We start from the raw sequence: 19,396 nt of genomic DNA on the forward strand, positions 1-19,396 counted from the left end.
CCTGTCTCACTAGTGATATGATTCCCTGTGTACTTTACTCAGTGGTACTGCTGCCCTAAGGAACTATCACCCCTTATTCCCACCCCTCCATCACAGTCCACTGCATCTTTGTCCTTGATGGATAGCAAGGATCACTGAACTACTTGTACCTGTTGATCTTAGTAACCACAAGAAGTACAAATTATCTGTTTGAAAATCAAGCTCTGATTGACATGCCTAATGTCAGAGTCAGGAAAAAAAAAAAAGCCTTCCAAATGCACAGCTCTTTTTCCTTGGGCTAATAGGTCTTACACATAGAGAAGGATGTAAAACACTTTCCCTTTTCTATAAATAACAGAAATACCTTCACCAATGGAAATACAGACAGGGACTTTTTTTTTTTTTTGTTATGCAAAAATGTACATGTACACTGGAAACCACTGCTTGTTCATAAGAACAGGGAATGCCAGGAGAAAAGAAATAAAAATCCCACTCTCTTTCACTGCAGTCTGGGACAGCAGTACAAATGCCTGTAGCTCAGGAATATCTGACATTGCCTGAAGAAGTACAGATCTCAGAGCAGGTTCCTTTCCTGTTTTCCCAAGGGAATCTTTCATCCCATCTGGAGCTTCATGTTTTCTTGGCTACTCAGGCAGTCACATTACAGACAGTGAATTAAAAGCTGCTCAGTGGCTGTAACCACAATGGAAATCTACTCCAGAGCTCAGACTTTCAAATCAAATTAACAAAAACCAAACATATAACCTCATTGGTTTTAGACACACTAATGTAAAAGCAGCATAATTTCAGTAAATTCATAACTTCATTTACATCAAACTCTGTAGCCCCTCATGTCCAAGAAAGGCACACCCATTTGTCTCAGCCAGAAATCCAGCCCAAGAAACTTTCTGTCACTGAAAGTGCAAGGCTGGATCTATCACTGAAACCCAGAGAGTTATTCCAAGTTCACATCAGCAGACTAAAGATCAGAATCTGACCCAAATATTAACTGATTTTTGGAGTCTCTGTGTCTGGCCATCAAGAAACGCCTGCTGGATGAAAACTCTGCAGGAATCAGGCAGAACACAAGGAGACTAGGGAGGAAACAGACATGGATGGTGTTTTCTAACACAGAGCTGTTGAGAAAAGGGTGCCAATTGTTGTATATGTTAGGCACAGAAAAATGGAACATTGCAAAATTAAATCACTCACTTTACCAGGGACTACATCTCAACATAGGAATGGTTTGCAATAATTAGCTTGCTGTTATATCTCAATCTAGATGCTCTTTTCCCTTAAATGGATCAGGCTATGGTATTACCCAGGCACATAGCAGTGGGGAGTCACCTCTGCTGTCTTGCTGCCCAACTCCTCTAGACAGACCTGTGATATTTGTACTTTCTTTGGAGCATCTCTTGTCTCAGTAGGTGTCCTCATATTGCACAAGACAGCATGCTGATGCTGAAACTAGCACTGAAAGAGTAGAAATACCCATGGAACACTACTAGGACATAATAATCTTCCATACCCAGAGCAGCACAGCAGCACTGACACAGTTTTGCACATGAGCTAATAAGGACTTTCACAAACACTTTTCATCTTAGCTGCAACATGGTGCTGGCCCAGTGAACCTGACACTAGATAGGGAGAAAGGCCCAGAACTGTGAACTAAGGCATCTCTGTGCGTTTCTCTACTGGGTGGTGTAGCATGTCTGAAATATCACAGGGAATTCCTCACCGTGAGGAATTCTGCTACAGATTAATGTTGGCAAGTGAAATGTTGTTAGTGAACCCAGGAAAAGCTTTTTCCTATAAGAAGCCAGCAAGGCAATTTAGTCCCATTATTTAAGTTATTCCCTCTGCCACAAAGTGGCTAGGAGCTAAATTTTGTCTAGTTATCCATAACATTTTCCAGTACTCCTAAATAATTATATTGCTTATTTTTATGTACAAATTGGGTAAACAATGCCAGAAATATAATATATAATTTCTTTTGAAACTCATTTGGAGTTACACTGACAGGTGATCTGGGCAATTTTACAGAGAAAATACATTCTTTTTTGTAAAGTTAGAGGAATAAAAAATTATTATGAAGTCTATCAGTTTGTCAGACATGGCCCTGCCAGACACAAGCATGTCAGACATATCAGACAATGCCATGAACATAATATCTTGCTCAGACCAAGGCATGTGCAGGCCATGTCTAATGGGTTGGGTTTGTCATTGGCCCTCAGCAGAGAAAGGCCTGAGGCAGGGCTGGGCTTGAATTAGAAGCCAAGCTGAAGAGACAGGCAAAAAGCAAATAGTGGCAATAAGGATGTACAGTAAGATGGTAGGATAGGTACTGAATCAATCCACCCAGTCATGTGGCTAGTGGTAGTGTTGGGCCATAGGACCACATGACTTTCTTACAGCGTAAAAATGAACGTGACAAGAAAGCTGATGTGATTCAGCCTTTGGCCTCAGGGTCTAGTAGTTCTTGGAAAAAACACCATGTACTTTTTTTGATATCTCTGGAATAGCCACGATCCATCCTCCAGAGATTTGTAAAACAAGGTCATGCTGAGAACAGCCCATTCCCTTCTCCATACCTTATAGAAAGTGGTTAGAGACGCTACTCCCAGCACTCATGGATTATCACTTATGCCTCATATATTCTACTCCAAACTGTATTAGACAGCTTAAAAACATCTGTGTCCAAGCTCCTCCTTGGTCTACACTGCTTCATCATGAAACTATGCCTTCAGCATCACCTCAGTACAGAGAGAGGGACCCAGAGGTGTCTGCGATGCAAACTGAGGGAAAGGCCAGAAGGTGTGGCAGAAGGAAGCCACTCACACATCCAACCTCCCCAGCTCCAGGAACACAATGAACTAATACCTCTGGGAAAAGGAAACCCTCGCAGGAATAAGAGTAACCTCACCATTAGAACAAAAAACTGGTGCCTCTTATTGTTACATGAATGGTATACACCCCAAATTTTAAGATCCCACTCCCACGAGAAAAAGCTTTTTCAAGGGTGGTATTTCTTGCATGCCAGTCATTAGACAGCTACAGTAGAGGGCCACACCTGAGGTATCCAAGTGCTTTTTAAAATTTAAGGTTTCCAGTAATAGGCAGTTTATGTTTGGTTGGGAAAGATCTGACCTACTCCATACCACAACCATGAATCAGCCTTCGTTAAGCATCTGTCTGGTGAGCCAAAAGATACTACTACTTATGTTTTCTCATTATTTATGGCCTTGGACCCTTGTAGGCACAAAAAACACTGAAAACAACAAAATTAATACAGTTCAAGCCAGAAGCAAAACCATGAAAATACCAAGCAACACACTTGAGATGGGTTTTTTCCATATTTTCTTATTTTGTTTCTTGGTAGAGATGTGGGGGAATAAATTTACATTCTACTCACAACCTCCACTATATGACCACTAGGAAGTGGAAAAATATTAATCCTGTAAAGAAATGGAAATCTTTCCCAAAGGAAAAAATCACTTGTTTGTTTTACACTGGCCCTGACATCACTTGACAACAGAGAGTTATCAAAATACTCAGTAAGAGAGAACCCTTGCCACGCTCAGAAATATAACCAAGAGACAATCCCCATCAAATAATTTCAAATTATGAGAAATTGCCTCCCTCAATGAAGCAATGATTTTATATTACTATTATTATATTATAGATAATATAATTGTATCTTATAAATACTAACATATAGTGTATTGTTATTAATACCCATTTCCACTGGGATCTTCACAGAGGACAGGAATAGGGATGCCAGTGCCCTGGTCATACACATTCTGTGTCTTCATAGGTTCTTCTTACTGTCTCTGTTTACAGCTTCAAAATTTTAACATAGACATTTGGAACAAAAGTTGAATTTAATATTTTCTCCTTGTGGTTTTTTTGCCTTTTCTCTTTTTTTCCCTTTTAAATTATTTGATTCTTTAACTCAAAAGTTCAACAGACCTTTTATCATAGAGATACCTTCCCATACCCCAGAGCAGCATGTTTGTCTCAAGCATGTTTTCACTACTAATTGTAAACTGTTTAAGGCATATGCTGTTCAGAAGTGGTTCAAATTAGTTACATGCAAAAAAAAAGTAAGGTTTTATATAACACAATTACTAGTTATCGATATTTTCTCAAAATACTCAAAAATGCTCTACTTATTGATGCAGATATGATTCAATAGAGCCATACACTGGAGGTGTAGTTCCTCACCAGTGTTCCTGAGCACTGGTACCCAGAAGCTTGCCTTGTCTCTGCCATGACCCAGCAGCTAGCAGTACCTCATCTTATCTTGCCTCCTCATCCCAGAACAGAGTCCAGGAACAGAAAGCATTCTGCTCAGACTGGTCTTTCCTGGCTGACCCCTGGCACTGCGGACCTTCTGTTCAGCACCCCGTGGTTGCACAACTTGACCTTGAAATATCTGCAGGGCTTAGTCAGGAGGATAACCCTGCCCCATGCACCTCCAGCCTGCTTTCCCACAGCATGCTGAGAAATCATCTGCTTTCTGCATTTCATAGCTGAAAACAAGAAGGCATGACAGCATTCTCAGCAGGCTCTACTTGTAATCGCCAGCCCCATTGTGAGATGTTATGGGGCAAAATGCAGAGCAGGTTATGAAAAACTGGGTTCACATGCCTCAAGATAGGTAAGAGATATCTCACAATTGATCCTCTCCACTACTGTTGACATTCCTAAATATTAAAATACATTCTGTCACAACTGCTGCCTTTACTCATCGCGCATGGCCAAGGGCATTCTCTTTACTTGTGGGTTTATCCCACAAGTTTATCACTAGAACTAAACAAGGAGCAGCAAGCAGTTGTCTGCTGTTGACTGCTCCCTGTCATAAAACTTTCCAAGTTAACAGACACAAAATGTTGTTTCCACAGAGCTAATTACAACAGGCCAAAAGAAAACATCCTCTGGGAAACTGTAATTTCCAAGGAAATCTTTCTTACTCTGTGAAAGTGGAGATTACTCACAGCATGACTAACCTGGAAGAACTATTAAAGGTTTCACTCCCACTTGCCACCAATACTTTAAAACTGACTTCCAGCTTCCAAAAATATTAATAATTTACCTAACTTCTCCTTGGAAATATGTTTCCAAAAATGAGAAACTTATTTCCATCCTTTAGGGGATGGTAGATATTAAGAATTCAGCACAATTTTTCATTAGTGCTCATTTGCCCTAATATCAAAGAAATTGTACTATTGCTACAAGGACCTAATAAAGCACATACACACACACACTGCTTTGATGGGAATAGTCATGTGCTTAAGACAAACATATCCCTAAGTACTATCTACAGATAAGAGCACATTTTTTTCAGGCCCATTTCCCTAGCTTGTTGAAATACAGCACAACTCAGCCATATAGAGCAGCAAAATACCAGTTGCAGATGCTTTAAAAGAGAAAAAATCCCCACCTATTCCATAGGATCAGATTTATAAAGAAAAATATCCAGTAGCTGCCCACAGAGGAATAGTCCTGACAAAGAGGAAATACAAGAAATAAAATGAGCAGAATATAACTGAGACTTTCAAAAGAGTTATACAGCTTGTGTAACACAAGAAAAAAAAATCTCACACCACTGGAAAAATTCAACAAGTGTTTCCCTCCATAGGTGTACAAATGGGAGAGGGATACAGCTGACCTCTGACTGAAAAAACAATAAAACTAATGAGGTGATAGAAAGCAGACAGGATATGAACAGAGTGTTGGTCTGTGGCAGCTTCTTTCATTGGGTATGAATGTCTTTGAGGTTTTGAATCACAGCTGTGGAAACAAGCTGCTGAATTTCCTCCCTTAACTGCCCCAGTAATTTTGTTATTTAAGTATAAATGCTCTGGAAGTCAGCATTAACAGCAAACTGCTGTGTGCCCTTTGTGAGCAGAGGATGCTATTGGGAGAGCAACTGCAGCTTACAGCTATGTTGTCATGAAACTAAGGAGGCACAGAAATGAGACAGGCAAAAAACACTGGGTTTTTTTCCCTGATAAGGATCTGATCCACTTTATCTGAATCTTATAGCAAAAGTGAGTCCATTGTTCAAACATTTTTAACATTGATGATTACAATAGATTAAAGACTCTGTGTTGCGGTGCTCTATGTGAATCAGAACAAATTTTTTTTCCATGAAAGGGAAGATGAAATTTGGATAAATCTTTATTCTTCAAACACAGTCCATTGTTTTAAGCACCTGTCATTTTTTGTTCCTAAGGAGCATCCTTCTTGCACCAGGAGGTGCCAGTCCACTGTTATCCTCGTAAGAAAGTCACTCAGATGCTGTAAAGTTTCATTTTAAATAGTTGGGGTTTTTTTATTAGAGCTGGCTATAAAGAAAGGAAGTACAGTATAGATAATCTCATGTCCCTTTAGACACTTGGAGCCCAGAACTGTGCAGCATCAAGCAGGTTCCAACCTGCATGCAGCATGCCATGCAGACCCTGTCTGCGGAGAATTTACTCATTTGGGTCACACAACTAGAGTTTCCTTATAAGAATACAACTATACTCATAATTTCTGCTGTCAGACAGAGACATCTGAGGAAAAGTTGTTGATGCACTTTTAGATAAAGGCAATGACATGCTGGTGCTGAGTGGGAGCTGCCTTGCAGGTTCTTCCATCACCAGGCTGAGTTTACCCAGTGCCAAGGGGGATACACAGCATAAGCCTGGAGAGACAGCACAGCACAGGCAGCACAGCACAGTCCTGCACCTGCACAGGTACCCACTGCAGTGCTCTTCCCATTAGCATCACTAGAGACACACAATATTCACATATTTGTAGAAGCCAAATAGGGCAAAGCACTACAGAGTCCTTAGGATACACAGAGATATAGATGATAGATAGATAGATAGATAGATAGATAGATAGATAGATAGATAGATAGATAGATACATGTTCTTACAGGCTTTCAGGGACACACCATTTTAGGCAGCTAACAGAGGGAGATCTTCTGGAGGTTTTCAACATTATCTGCCTCTCTACATCAACAAATACTCAGTGTAGGCACTTCTGACTGCTTTGCTATGTGCTAAAATGTGAGCACAAGCTTGTAACTCAAATTAGGCAGAATGTATCATATTTTCTTACCACCCACAAATTCACATTCTCTTGGACTGCCTTGACTTTTCCCACGGCCACATGTTGAAAGACTCTTATCTGCAATACTTCAGGAAGAAGATGTTTTTCCTAGTCCATTTCCCCTCACCCATGTATGGAAAACTCTCACATCATTTCTGCATCACTTCTGGCTCTATCCTATTGTCCTGTGGGAAAAGAGGGGCAGGGAGAAGTAGGGCTGAAGTTCTGATGTAACTACCTCATGAACTATGAATACAGAGAAGAGAGGAGGAGCCTAAGGGCTCAAGCAGCTCAGCTGAAGAGGTTTAGGTTATGGCAGCTCAAGAAAATGCTGCCTCTTTCTGCCCACCTGAGCATCATGCCAGAAGCTGTAGCAGGTTCAGGCAGAAATAATTGCTGAATTCTGGTTTTCATTAAAAAATCTGGATTTTAGCTGAAACTGTAAGACTTTACTGGCTCTAACATACTTTCAAGTGCTACTGGAGGTTGTACAGAGCACTCCAAAACATCAGAAAGTCCTCCTGGAAATAAGGTAGGACAATATTTTTAAAATTTTTTTCACTAATTTCTTCCTGGTTTTATAGCCACCCATCCCACCAGATGTTAAGTGCCTCTAGTTGAAGGGTCAGGAAGATGATTACAAAACCTGCAACGCTTTTTTTGGAGTCCCTGTCTCCTTCCCCTTTTGATGGTGAGCTCATGACCCAAAGAAACACTTTTTTTCTCTCTCTGTTTTTGGTAGCACTTTATTTCCATCAGCTGAGGGAAAGCTCTGAGGACTATTTAGTCACACTTTGTAGCCAACAGGATATAATGACAATTTCATTTCTGGGTAGAAATATTTTAGAACATTAATCTCCTGAAACCCTTTAAGAGGTGTGTAACAGAGGGGTTACACACATCAGGACACAGTAGCACAGGGCAGATTTATTCCAGCTTTCTTAGAAAGAGGCTTATTTCTCCATAATTTATCATAATCTGTTGCCTGAATGCTGGCAAGCAAAGATGCAAGGTCTGACACATGGCATTCTTTTATGCTGTAATATTTGAACATAAATAAAGAAATGAAAAGGAGGACAAGAAGGAAACTCCTAAAGTATGGTGTCTTTGGTTCTCCTTTTGAAAACATCCTCTGGCAGCAATGCAAGAAAAGGCTGTGCCTGGATCACCATCTTCAGACATTGACTTATTCATCATAGCTGAAAAAGTCAAAAGGAGTTCAGGAGGAAGGGTCAAGTGTCCATTCCAGAAGTCCATTCTTCTGGAGTCCATTCCAGAGTCCATTTCAGAAGAGTCCATTCCAGAAAAGACTTCACATACCCTGTTGCTAGCAAATACCTGAAACAGTAAAAAAAGCCTAAATTGGACTGTGGAAGGAATCTGTAAACAGTACAACAACCAGAAACGTTGTGTTTGCTTTTTTCCTGGTGTATCTAGGGAAACTGTACCTATAAGGTGGTCCTGCTAAAGTCAGCCAACCTGCACTGCTGTGGCACTTGGATATTGCTGTGTCATGGGGTCAGAGAGGTAGTCAAAAGGCAGACCCAACTTTATCCAGCCTCTGCCAGGCTCCCTGGGACTTGGAAATGGCTATGGCTCTAGAGGTAAAACTAAAAAAATTAATTCTCTCAATAAAAATGAACACTGAACATGTCTCACTGCCCAGTCTGGACACTTGCCAGTTATGCAAATAATAACTGGAAAAGGAAAGCTTCTACCTGACAGCTAGGCAGCAAATTAGAGATGCTAACCTAAGGGAGACACAGAATCACAGAATGGATAAGGTTGGAAGGGACCACAGTGTCATCCTAGAGCACGTGGCACAGGATTGTGTCCAGATAGTGCTTGAATATTCTCCAGGGAGTGAGACTCCACAATCTCTGGGCAGTTTGTTCCAGTGCATGGTCACCTACACAATAAAGTCCTTCCTCATGTTCACAAGGGGACTTCCTGTGCATCAGTCTCTGCCCATTGCCTCTTGTCCCATTGCTGGGCACCACTGAGCAGAGCCTGGCTCCATCCTCTGACACCTCCCTTCAGATACTTATAAACATTGATGAAGTCTCCTCTCAGTCTCCTCCATTGCTAATGAAAGGTGTTTTATGATGGACTGTTTTATGGGTACATGACAAATAATCCAGCATGCTAAAAGAAAAGAGACTTGAGACAGAAAAATACACACGGCTCAAAATTAGAGTCCAGAGAAACACAACAGAGTTAAAAAAAATCTGCATGTTCTGACAAATAGCAGAAACCAGCCTCTGTGAAAGCAGAAGGAATAATAACAACTGATTACACTGCTTGGAAGAACTTGACGATGTCATCATGACGAAAGTAACACAGACAAAGATGACAGCAGAAAACAAGATTGAAAAATCTTTATTTCTCAGTTCAAAAAAAAAAAAAAAAAAGCCACAGCTGAAGGATGCATAGATATAGCTGCCAGGACAAAAGTAGGAGAAGGCAGAGAAGTAAAACTTGGGACTTAAATATCCCTCTTGCCTTGCTAAATAAATATGGGAGCTATATGAGGGAGCAAATAGAAAGCTAGAATAAATAAAATGTCTAACGTTATCACTAAACTGCTAAAAATACGTTTGGCTTTTGTTGTTCTCTAAAGGCAGTACTACGGCTGGAGCCAACGTATTTAAGCAAGAAGTTTGACCCCTTTTCAGAATTTGGAAGCTTACAACAGCATATAACATAGAATAGTCCAGTAGCCCCAGGTAATGACAAGAGGAAAAGAAAGGACTGAAAGAAGAGTTAAATAAGATCATTTCTCCAGAAATCACGACCAAGCAAATGACACCACAGGGTTTGTATTCGTTCATGATCACTGTAAGAAATAAATTTATAAAATCTATCAGATAATATAGACCATAAACCTTAATATATGTATACACATGTACATATATATATATATATAAAGACATACATATTTTTTTCAAAGTGTTTTAAACGGAAGCAATATATTTTTTTAATATTTTTTAATATTTTTTATGTTTTAAATTTTTTTTTATTCATACTGATATTAAATTTTTTCATGCTTGATGAATCAAAGAGGTGATAGGAGGTACCCATAAAAATACAGTGATCCTTTTGGGCAGAATACCCTTTAAGGTATAGTCTTTCTTTAGACTATATCTGAGCAGTTAAAAATTTCCATGGAAAATATGATCAATATTCCAGAGTAGATAGGAAAGTATATGTAAACCAGGAGAGGTATATAAAAGTATGACTAAGTGCCTCTGTGCTGCTTTCAGAGGACACGTGCCCCTCTGATCTCATGTCATGTTAAAGAAATAAAAATCTATAGGAATAGATGTACCATGAGTAATGTTGGGCTCTTTGCCCACATTCTGTGGATTGGAAACCATTGCTTGAGAGCAGCATCGCTCAGATGAGGATCTGAAGTGGTGTGTAAGATATGAGAGTGATGTGACTGGTCTGTGAAATAAATGCATCAAAAGCATACATATTCTCACTGTACAAAAATGTAAAGTGGAAACTGATATATCTAATAAATTATCATTAAAAATGCATTCTGTTTTTCAGCTGACCGTGAATTAAAGCCAGTATATTGTACAAGACAGTTGGCAGAATTCTTTTAAGAAAAGTTAGGCTGTTTCTCATTAGAAAAAATGTCAATTAACATATCTCTACAGTACTTCCAATGCAGCAAAGTACAGAAAAATAGGTCTGTATGAGGAGCACTTAAAATTTAAAATAAAATTTTTATTGTCTTGAGATGCTTATAAAGAAACAGGAACAGTGTCATTCTGCCTGAGTCCTTGACTGAAAAGGGAACAGCTCCAGAGGACCTTAAAACTTGTAAAGAAAACAAATTTGAATGCAAAAGCTGTTGAAAGCTCACATTAAGGAGCCAAGGCAGGACATGCCCCATGCCATGGAGCTGCACACTTTACTGGCTTAGGAGTGGTTAAAACAGCTCTCCTCAGTGTCTATGATTATAAAATTGTTATAAAATCGGAGGCTAAATTAACCACTATGCATGATGCTATTTGCACTTTCCACCTTCTGGAATTCAAGGAAACAGCAGAGATAGAGCTATTACTTCCCCAGGTGAGGAGGCCTATGCTAACAGACTCTTGGATGTGATCAGTAAATGACAGCGTGACCTGGGGAAGTAATAAATTTTCATCCCAAACATTGCTAGGGCAATATTAAAGCTAGGAGTCAGTCTAATGACTCACTTATTGGGATAACAAGTTGGCTCTTTTCTCTAGGTGTTTCTTTCCCCTCTTCCCATTCCCCAGATTATAACAGAGCTGTCTTCTTCCATACACAGCAAAGAATGGGACATGCATGGGCCATTATCTGTAAGACTTTGAAATTAAACATTTGGAAGTGCTATTAAGCTCTTAAGCTCCCTAGCTGTGTCTAACCCTAGAGCCAGTGCCCTAACAGATGCTAACAGAAACAGATGCTTTTCTTCCTGTTCTCCCTCCAGCTCTCCATGTGGTGATAAGAAAGTTGGATACATTCCTCCAGAAAGAGCTGCAAGGTCGTCCAAGAGATGAGTGTGGGTGTGAACTATGCTCTGTTTGCCTCTGCTCTGTGTCCAGCAATGATGTGTGCTGTTTGTGCTCTGACTGGAAGGATGCTACAGAGAAGTTGTATCTAGCAAAAGGTTTTATTTTAGCCAAAGAGAGCACACTTTAGTTACAGGTCTGACGTGGTTCAATGGACAGCAGGAATATTCTTTAACATAACAGATGGGAGGATACATGACAAAGAAACTAAACCAAACAAACCAAACCCAAAAAAACCCCTTGAAGTGAAGACTGGATAGACCTTTCACTACAATTTTTTTTTTTTATCTGTGCATTGATTGAGCCTTCATTTAATAAAATCTGCAATGTAAAAAGGAAAAGTCAATTAAAAGCAAAGTCACCTCAAAAATGACCAAAATTCAGCTATGGCTATATCTTCATCTATTCTCAGTAAATTTCAGAGCAACTAATGAAAAATGGCTACTCATGCTAGGAAGTCTGACTACTGTATGTATCTCACACAGTCTGGCAGGTCCTCAGCAGTCTGGAGACATGATGTACCTAGTTAATGCAAAGTACTGTACATTGAAAACAGTGAACACACTGCAAAAATTGGAACCAGCTGTCATAACCAAGAAGCAGGATAGATCCTGTACTGCTCTAAAAGTATGTAAGCACCTACGAGCCCAGACTGTGCTCATAGCTGAACTTTCAGTGACAGCAGCACTTGCAGTACAAGTGTCCATATTGCATCCTTAATCATAGACAGTCAACAACAAGGGAGAATTATCTTTTAACTAGTCTGCAATAGGGCATGAAAAGAAACTCTGATTATTTGTAACCCATTCTTTAAATAGGAGTAAGATTATATACTAACACCTCCCCTTTTCGCCTTCCTACACTGTAATTCATCCAGACTAAAACAGAACTGAGCACCAAACCTCAAAGGGCATTGAAATTATGTCCTTTAGAATACAATGTATCCCAGAGATAATTTCAAAACACCGCTCTTTGAACTTTTAAAAAAGGTTTCTTAAGCCAGTTCTTGGAAACTGATAAACCAGAAAACCCCAGAGCCTACATCTGCTGTCTGTACAAATCAGGAATTACTCAATCACTGAAACTGAGATCATCAGAGCAGCAGAGGTGAAAGAGGGCCTGTGTTACCCATTCTCCCTCTCTTCTTTCCCTATATCAAACCTATACTGAGCACAGGGCATGCACATAAAACCAAACATACTTTTACATAATGATTTTTCAAGGAAAAATTATGAGTTTTCAATGAAATACATTTTCACTTGTTTCTTTGTTCACTCTATGAGCATAATTATTTTGCTCATTTTTTTGTATGGCTTACTCATAATTCTGTATTTGCCCAATAGTATACAAGTTTGATAAACAGCATGCTAAAACACAGACAGATGTTTTCAGAGGCAGCCTGTTTTTAAATAATTTCAGGGGATCAAGGTGGTGGAACTGCACTTCTTCCTGTGGTGGGAGAAGAGAGATGGTAGTAGTTTTGGCAAGAGCCGAAGTCTAAAAGAGGGAGGGACATTCTGGGAAATAACAGGAAAAGATTATGAGAGCCCTTTATAATCGATTGATTTTGAAATACCAAAAATGATGTGAGGCTAGGGAAAAATGTAGGAGGCCTTTCCCTGGCATTTTCATGGCTGAGAGCCCTTTATAATCGATTGATTTTGAAATACCAAAAATGATGTGAAGCTAGGGAAACTATAGGAGGCCTTTCCCTGGCATTTTCATGGCTGATCAGATGATCTATGCCAGGAAGAGTCACACAATCAGTTCCAACTTACAAACTCTTCATGTACACATAATCACACAGCACATAATCACAGTTGTGTGTGTGGCTGGACTGACAGAACTCCCCTTCCTGCTGTTGGTCAGGCCAATCTGCACATTAATTTTGCATTAGGTTTATCAAGCTATTATGGTGGCTATTTCAGCCTTTCTCTTCAGCTACTTTCCTTTTTCTCCAAAATCTCCAGGATTTACAATAACTCCTGCATTTCTGTTTTGTTACATTAACTAATGTTCCATGGCCTCATGCCAGTATCCACTGCCTTCAGCTCTACAGAATTTAGGCAAAGCTGTCTATAGAAGGCAGCCAGAAAAATAAATCATAAACCACGTTATAGTTCATATAGTGGAGTTAAATTATTTAAAGAATCCTTTCACTGCTACCAGGAGTATTACTATTATTTTAAACAAAAAAAGAAACAAGGATTTAAAATTAAAGCCATTTCATTTCTCTTAAAAGTTTTGATATTTACATAAAACACATTATTGGGCAACTCATTCATTCACACCTTAAGTTCAATTGTCTATAAATACTTTCAGTTTTAAATGCCTTTGACTGTTTTGTCCTTGAGACCCATACAAGCCATTTTTATGACTTCTTGGTTTTTATATTGCAGTCTCAAGTTTGTCATGGCACACTAAAAACTGGGGGGTTTGTGTGATGCACAGAAAGGATGTTCCTTGGCCCTGTCTGAGTCTACAGATTATTGCAGTCCTATATTCAGCTTATAGCACAAACCTATGCCTTTCCTAGCAACTACTTCTTCTATTCACCTCATATGGCAGGTTGCTGAATAGCTGAGATGCAGTAGTGGCATTCAGCAGTGAAGACCAAGCTATGAAGGGAAAGAATTTGGAAGGATATTGTGATGGGAATGAATTTGGGAGGACATTGTAGTAGGAATCAATGCTCACTGGAAGAGATGAAAAGGGAAATTGCAAAGGTAGTGTTCCTGAGGCATGGAAAAAAGAAGGCTGTTGGAGGATAGAAAAGAAATAGCCCACTACATACCGGGACTCATCTCTATTTTCATAGTATTTGAGCAAATATTATTATTCCTATGTAGTGTAATACTGAGAGAAGAAATAATAGATTATATACTTCACAAAGACAAAATTCAAGTATTAGAGTGATTTGAAATCATATGGTTTTCATTATGGTTCCTTATGAATTCATAATGGTTTCCATTAGTAAAGCATGAGGTGGAATTGTACCACAACGCCAATCTGCCCTTCAAACCCTGTTAGCAGAAAACCCACAAAGCCTTTAGTTTAAAATCAGTGAACTAAATTCACATTCATTCAACTGCTATGGAAAACTTCTGAATTTTGACAGTATTGGTGTGCTTTTTTTTTTTTTATCTCATTTCACAGTGTTCCAGCATATCCTTCAGTCAATTACACTTGTACTGACAGAAAACAGTTCAAAATTATTCAAAAGCATTGTAAGCAGAAAAACCTGCAGGTCGCTTTCAAGTTCAACAGGAATTCTTCATATTGTTTTTGGGTTTGTATGTGGTGAATGTTATGCATTAAATACATAGTTATGAACTACACATTAAATACATATGTGCCATAGATTAAGGTAACTTGTTTACTTTCTTCAGGCACAGACATTCGCTCATGTTTGCAAAAAGAATAACTTGAAAACTTTTGCCAGATTCCCTCAAATGCATTTCTGCTTTTTCCTAATGGCATATGGTGTACCCCATCTCCAGCTGGTCTAAATCAAATGAGTTTCCCTGAGGTATATTAATTCTATAATAAATTAACCACAGAAGTTCAAAATAGCACACAAAATCTTGGAAGCGCTTTCCCAGTTTTCCACAGTATCTAATCTGCTGGAAACCATCTCTGTCAAAATCCCCTGTTACTCCAATCTGCTCTGTTAGACTTGTGAGCCCTTTTGTGACCTTTCCTCAGGGACATTTTCACTTTGTGATACACCCTGCCACCAACTAAATATAACTTAATATAACATTCCAAAAAACTCTTGAGAAACTTATTAATGGACTTTTCTTCCATCCTGAAAAGTCGATCAGACTAGGCAAATCACGTCCAGAATCTACTGTTGTCAATTAAGAAACTTTTTGTTGCATTCAGGAAACTTGACTAGGCTTCTGTGTGTGTACCAACCTCTTTTCCAACCCACTGCTGAAGCTCCTGTGAAGATGACTGCTACCAGGCACAAGCCGGGTAATTTCAAGGGATTCTTGAGGAATTTGAAGAATACAATCTTCCTCAAAGAATGAGAGAAATATTTTGTATGAAAAAAATACAAAGAAAAGCCACTCCTCTGAGGAAAAATAGAAACCACTTGTTAAACTGTTCTTGTGAGTTTTCCTGGTTAACACACTTTTCTTGTGGCAGTTCTTGAGAGTTTTCTTGGTTAATATACTCACACACACCACCATGGAGCCCAAGAGGACAGAGGCAGGACCAACAGCATGGAATACCTGAGCACATGAGCAATGCCCAATAGTTAGTAAAAAGGAGTGTCAGCTTCCCAACTACTTTCAAAAACTCTGGTAGGCTCAAAGCCTGTAACAGCTTTCTCTCTATTAAAAATTTTTAAAAAACCACTCTCTTAGCCTAAATTGTTCTGGTAAAAACCAAGCTCAATTAAAATGAAAAAGAAGAAAAAAAAAAAAAAAGCAAAGATCTTCCCAAATCAACAGAATATGCATAAGTTAAAGGGACTTGTTTCAATTCCCTGTATTTTTTTCTTCTTCTTCCTGTAGCTGTAACATACATCCATAATGCAAGTTTTTGTAGACAGTGTGTCATTTCTCATGTAATGTTAGTGCTTCTAAAGTGCATGGTTGTAGAGTGAGAATCTGGACCTCTGTGTGAAACTGGTCTCTTTCTGAGAGATAAGTTTTGAAAGAAGTCTCATGCAAACAAGTCTTCCATAAATATAGGAAAAGCCACAAGTAGTGAAACTGAAAAGAAATATATTTTACAGAGGCGCCTTTTACATGACATAGCATTACGCCATGTGAGTCATTGCTATGTGATGCATTCAAGCATTGGCCAGCAATAAAAGTAGAATTAGACATTCATACAGATAATAAGAACATCCAAATCTCTTTTTGAAAAGGTTAAAGATATATATTATTCTTACCTTAGCTCACAAACTAATGAAACAGCCAGGAGGAGGAAGAACCTTCTGAAAGGCAGGTTAGTTATCTGTGTGACCTTGCATATATCTTTCTCAGATGTTGGATCTGCTAGGACTGGATACTGAACTGAATGAGCAATTCTTTCCAGCTCAGAGATAAATACAGAGTTCCTGCTGTTATCTCTGGTGCTCTCAGGTATTTTCCAGAGGCCCCTTGCACATGCATTACATACCGTTGCTCATTGCACCACACCCGTCCACGTGGCCCCTGAAGATCTCATGCTTCCAAGGGTTTCTCTTGCTGTCTGGAGACTCCACTGAGGGGTCCACAACACAGAGCTGCACCAGTTGTTAGGAGCTCAGTCTGCAAGAGCTCAGCCCATTTCTCCCCTGAGCTCTCGGAGGGGAGCACTCAGCAGAGCAGTGTCTGCAGCCCTACTCACACAGCGCTGAGCTGTGCAGCCACCCAGAAGAGCTTCCTGAGATCCCATGGACACCAAAGCACACTGCAGAGCAGCAGTGTGCCAGAATATACAACTGTATGCAAAGGGCCATGTCCATCTGGAAGAAATGGGCCCAAACCAAAGCCCATTTGCAAGCCATACATGCAAATGACCCATTCCTTTACCCTAGACTCAGCTGTAAGCACCTCTAAGAGTGCAAGTTATTCAAATTGGGATCTGAATCAAAGATTATGGCCAGGATTTATGTTTAATATTTGGTCATATTTTGCTTACTGTAACACAGCAGGAAGGCCAATGCTACTCTTCTTTCTAATTGCTTGGCGTCATGCTGCTGGATGGAAAACAATGTTCCTATATAGTCAAAATCTCTGGTTTCCAAAATATATATTTTCTTTTCCATTTTTTGGGTGTTTTTTTAATATCAGAACAACTGAGCTATAGGTAAGAGAATGCTTTCATTAAACAAACAATCAAAATGTCAAGATCTTATATCCTAGTGGAATAAGAGGCTGGAAGCCTGAAAGATGCAGTCACTTGTAACTTAAGCTACTAACACTCCAGAGAGTACTGACAGTTTTCCAGCAAGGGAAGCACTAGGCCTCTCTGTACATGAATAGGCTGTATCCTCCAGAGGAGCTCAAGCTGCAAATGCCAACATGATTTTCCCAGAAACAAACTGTGTTTCATAGCAGCATTCAATCCAAACTGCAGGAGGGACAACACCAGAAGGCCAAAGGAAAATCAGCATAATGACCAAGTGATTTATAGCACTCATTGAAGGCAGTGTTATTACAAAATGAGCAAAATGTCTCCTCTTTCAGCACTTTAATCACTTGGGGCAATGTAGATGCCAAAGCCTCACACCTTTGTATGCAGATATATAATTACAAGACATAAAGCAGAGGAAAGAGGCAAACAACTCAGCTTTGCTGAATGCAAATAGTTACAACATCAAGCAAAATCTCTCACTAGTCATTCTGAAAAACCAGGTAAGGGAACAAAGTTCCAAATTTATACAGAGCACTTCTGAAGCTTTTCACCCTGCTGTGGTGTTCAGCAATACACGTTTCTCTCTCCCACTGGCACAAACAAGTAGCAGTGCAATAGTATAGATAGGAGCAATGAGATCAGCAAATACTTCCATTTCTACTTCACCATCTGCTTTTTCTCTGTTGAGCCACTCCTGATAGATGGAGAATCATTATCTATAAAGCTATTAGTTTTCTGGGGTTTTTATTTGTTTTGTCTTTTCAGTTGCTTTCAGTGACAAGTCAGTAACTGCAAAACTGCCTAATGAAACAGCTCCTAGAAATATGCCCTCTAACCAAGGAACTGGGCTGGTCCCTCATGTGTTCCCTCTTGCCTTCCTAAATGGAAATGTATCTGCTTTCTAAATCATATTAATTATTTGGTGCTGAATGGACTCAGAGGACATCTTCTTGCCTACCTGAGACTTAGATGAATAAGAAAGCAATTTACTGCTAATGGTCAAAATGGGTGATAAATCAACTGAGATTGGGGATGAAGCACAAATAAAAAGTCATCAGTCCAGGATTTGAAAAGTTGCAAAATCTACAGACTCACATCTGAAAAACTAGACAGATCATAAGAAAAAGGAAGATTATTAGTACATGAAGTCATGCTCTTCACAAAACAAACAAACAAACAAAATAAAATTTAAAAAAACCCAAACAACCCAACCAAGAAAACCCCAAAATCCACCTTCTTTTCTAATAACTTCCTTTGATAATGAAAAAGTCACTCTTGGCTGCCATGTGTGCTGCCATTCAGACTCCTCACTGAAACTCAAAACACAGATGAGGAGTATCAGAGCTCACCCTTGGAAATGCCACTTTGTGCTTCCAGGTCTGTTCTGCCCTTGATGCTTAAAACATACAAAGAAAGCAATTGCCATATCAGAGCAGACTTCTGATCCATCTGTCCAGTAAAAACTTGTGGGATAACCTATCTGGAGAAGGAATGTCTTGCTCACTCCAGACAGTAATTGAACTATATTCTGAAGTCCAGGTACTTATCCAAAACTAATGCAATGTTCCCACTATATAAACATGTCTAATCTCTTGATGCCTGCCAAATTTTGTTCCAACAGCTCATACCACATCACCTAAAGAACTTCACCATAAATTTGGATGTTTCAGATCCTGGTGAGTTGTCCAGACTCATCTTCTGATGAAAATGCCTATGAATAGTTACAAAACATCATTTAGAAAACTAACATACAACAGCATCGGGAAGCCTGGTAGATAGATAAAGCATTAACTCTTGATCAGATGAATATCTCTTAATGAAATTGAGTGTCAGTGGCATGCAGGAAGAACAAGTCTTGATTTGCACTTCACTTCCTAAAGAAAATGTGTTACTACAATTACAAA

At 39.3% G+C, this 19,396-nt stretch overlaps 2 long non-coding RNA genes across 2 annotated transcripts in view; one reads left to right on the forward strand and one right to left on the reverse strand.

Moving 5' to 3' along the window:
• The window catches only part of LOC146444793 (uncharacterized), a 21,719-nt gene extending 14,372 nt beyond the window's left edge, over window positions 1–7,347 (reverse strand). The window contains exon 1 of the long non-coding RNA XR_014852402.1: window positions 7,093–7,347. This is a non-coding gene — a long non-coding RNA (uncharacterized LOC146444793). The remainder of the gene's footprint in view (window positions 1–7,092) is intronic.
• Window positions 1–15,373, forward strand: part of LOC146444794 (uncharacterized) — a 25,368-nt gene extending 9,995 nt beyond the window's left edge. Inside the window, exons 2-3 of the long non-coding RNA XR_014852404.1 lie at window positions 11,555–11,734; window positions 14,793–15,373. This is a non-coding gene — a long non-coding RNA (uncharacterized LOC146444794). The remainder of the gene's footprint in view (window positions 1–11,554; window positions 11,735–14,792) is intronic.
• Window positions 15,374–19,396: the final 4,023 nt, after the last annotated feature.

Source organism: Lichenostomus cassidix, chromosome 1, assembly GCF_008360975.1.
Source record: "Lichenostomus cassidix isolate B80296 chromosome 1, HeHo_3.0, whole genome shotgun sequence".
NCBI classification, from domain to species: Eukaryota; Metazoa; Chordata; class Aves; order Passeriformes; family Meliphagidae; genus Lichenostomus; species Lichenostomus cassidix.